A 2640-nucleotide genomic window follows, 5' to 3' on the forward strand; every position below is an offset into this window, starting at 1 on the left:
AATTTAATTAAAGAAATGATTTATTAACAGAAAACAAGAAGTAATAAGGCTATAATCAAGGAACAAAGGAATATCCTGTAAACTAAATGCATTTAACCTTTTAAATGTCTTATAGATTTGTCCTTGTCTTTAGAACGAGTGAAATCTTGAAGTCTTTATTAGTGACTGGGGCCGTTCTGCTAAAATACGAGGACAACATTATTGTAACTTGATGCCCGAACTGAAATTTGGTTCCAGCATTTTCAAAGCCTTAATCATCCTGGTGAAAACCTTGCAGGAAGTGAAGACCTGAATATATCCCGAGGCCTCTTGTTTTGGGGAAACCACCAGAAGAGATTATTTGGCGAAGCATATATTAAGCAGATTCCTTAAACCTGAAGAGGAGATCCTAAAGAGGTAGAGGGGTCTATGTAATAATAATCGAAAGAAAAAGAGAGAGAGAAAGAGAGGAGTGAAGGCAAGGTGGCATTTGTAGAGTGTATCATATTTCTCTGTATGAATTTAAACTGCCCTATACCTTTGATCTGCCACTCTCTTTTATGGAGATGGGGTGTGTGTGTGTGTGTGTGTGTGTGTGTGTGTGTGTGTGTGTGTGTTGTTGCTGCTCTTATTGTTGTTCCTGTTGTTTGAGAAGTTGTTCATAAGGGATTGGGAGCTGAGACTTGATGTTGTTGGAAATAATGTGAAGCCCGATTTTCATCTCACATGAAGAGGGAACTAGACCACTCAGATGGAATTCAGCCCCGACTGTGCTGTTGATTTCCTGCTTGTGGAGCTATTAAAACGGAATCATCCCTATTTGGAGAAAGGTTCTGGTATTTTACTACTGTGTTCTGATGTAGTTTCCTACTGAGGCCCTATGACAAATTCAAAGCCCTGTAGGCAAGTCTTTTGTTGAACAAAGGGGATATTCCTACCACCAATTATCCCAGGAAGAAATGTATTCTAAAAAAGGAAATTAGGACTGATCATACAGTCCTTAGATTAGCTTAGAAGGAGGTGGATGGACCCTGGTTCTGTTGTGTAGATCTTCTGCTGGTAGGATAGGACAGTAATGTCAGGAGACAAGCTCAAGGGTACTCTCATTGAAGGGTAAAGTACCCTCTACCCCCATGTAGTTTAGGACAAGGTACCCGGTCAGGATGACTCTTGTCTGAAGAGCTCTGAGAGCAGCAGTATCCATTGATAGCAAAAAATAAAACTGCTTGTCTATTACATTGAAATTACTTTCTGTAACCTTTGAGTCCTGATTAAAAAGTCTTATTAAGGAGTGTGCTCTGTCTCATATGTGCTTTGAGCAAGTAAAGAGTTGGTTCCATGTTGGACCCAGGTGTGAAGGATTTGCAATGTTTAGACAAGGTAATATACTGATCCTGATGTAATTTAAAACCTATATTTTCTTCATCATGGATTTTTTTGCATACATTTAAAAAGATATTGCATTAAAATATTATTTATCCCAATCACTGAGTTTTTGGTAAATTTTGCACCTTAGTATCAGTTCTGAATTCTTTCAACTCTAAAATTCCAGGGTCTGTTTTACAATGAGACAAGGAGTTTTAAGTTTCCAAGTTCACAGAAAATGGAACAAGGGATACAACAATAATGTTTTATATCACAGTAGGAAAAAGCTTAACAAAGCACATAAAAGTATTTCATGACTGTAAGAGCCGTTGGCATATATATTAAAAACCTTCTCAGTAAATGGTAATTAATAGTGAGTCCAGAAGAAAGAAGAGCGAGGAAGGGAAAAACTACAGCTTTAGGGTGGCGATGGCAAGTCTAAATATGACAATCACACACAAATCACTGGTAGCATAAGATTCTTGGCCTGAAACTGTACATTCTGATATGATGTGTTTATGCTTATTTTTGGATATGGTATGAGGGCAAGTTGAAAATATTTCTACCCACACTTGTAATAAATCATTACTGTGGAACTGTTATGTCACATTCACAGCACTTTCTTGAGTTTAGAAAAATGTAAGCATTACAATTAAATATCTGGAAGACGAAGACTTCTGATTCCAGCTCCAAAATGTAGAGCAGTTGGAATTTACCACTCCTGTCCTCACAATAAGAAAAAGCTGAACAAATTGAAAATCTATGACTTTTCTTGGACCCATCAGAGAGTTGAAATTACAGGATGAAGTGCCATCTGAAACCTGGCAAAACAAGTGAATTCAGAGAGCCAATATCTGTTCAGCTCCACTCAAATAGAAGTTAGTAGAGCTATAAAGTGGTAGGAACACACTTAACTGGTAATTTTGATGAACTGCTGGAGACTTCATTTGGGTGAGCTTGAGAGTTAAAAACTCCTGGGGTCCAGTCTAAGGGGAACTCCATCCTTTCAAAGGTTTTTCCAAGAATCTCATCAGGTTCTCATGATGAATATCCAAGAAAGATCCCTTCCTGGCTCTGGTAGAGAGAAAGAGTAACTGTTAGGAAACATGCCCAGAACATTCTCCATAACAAAAGAGACTCTTTAGTGGACAAGACTTTATCTCAACTGAGATAGGGCATTTCTCCCACTCCAGCCCCCTCTACCCTTCTCACTTAAGAAGGAAGACAAGATCAGAAAGTCATAACCCAGGGACATAGGCTCCACAGAAGTACTGGGATTTATTCTGAGTATAGAAA

This window comes from Phocoena phocoena, chromosome 4, assembly GCF_963924675.1.
Source record: "Phocoena phocoena chromosome 4, mPhoPho1.1, whole genome shotgun sequence".
Classification (NCBI taxonomy): domain Eukaryota; kingdom Metazoa; phylum Chordata; class Mammalia; order Artiodactyla; family Phocoenidae; genus Phocoena; species Phocoena phocoena.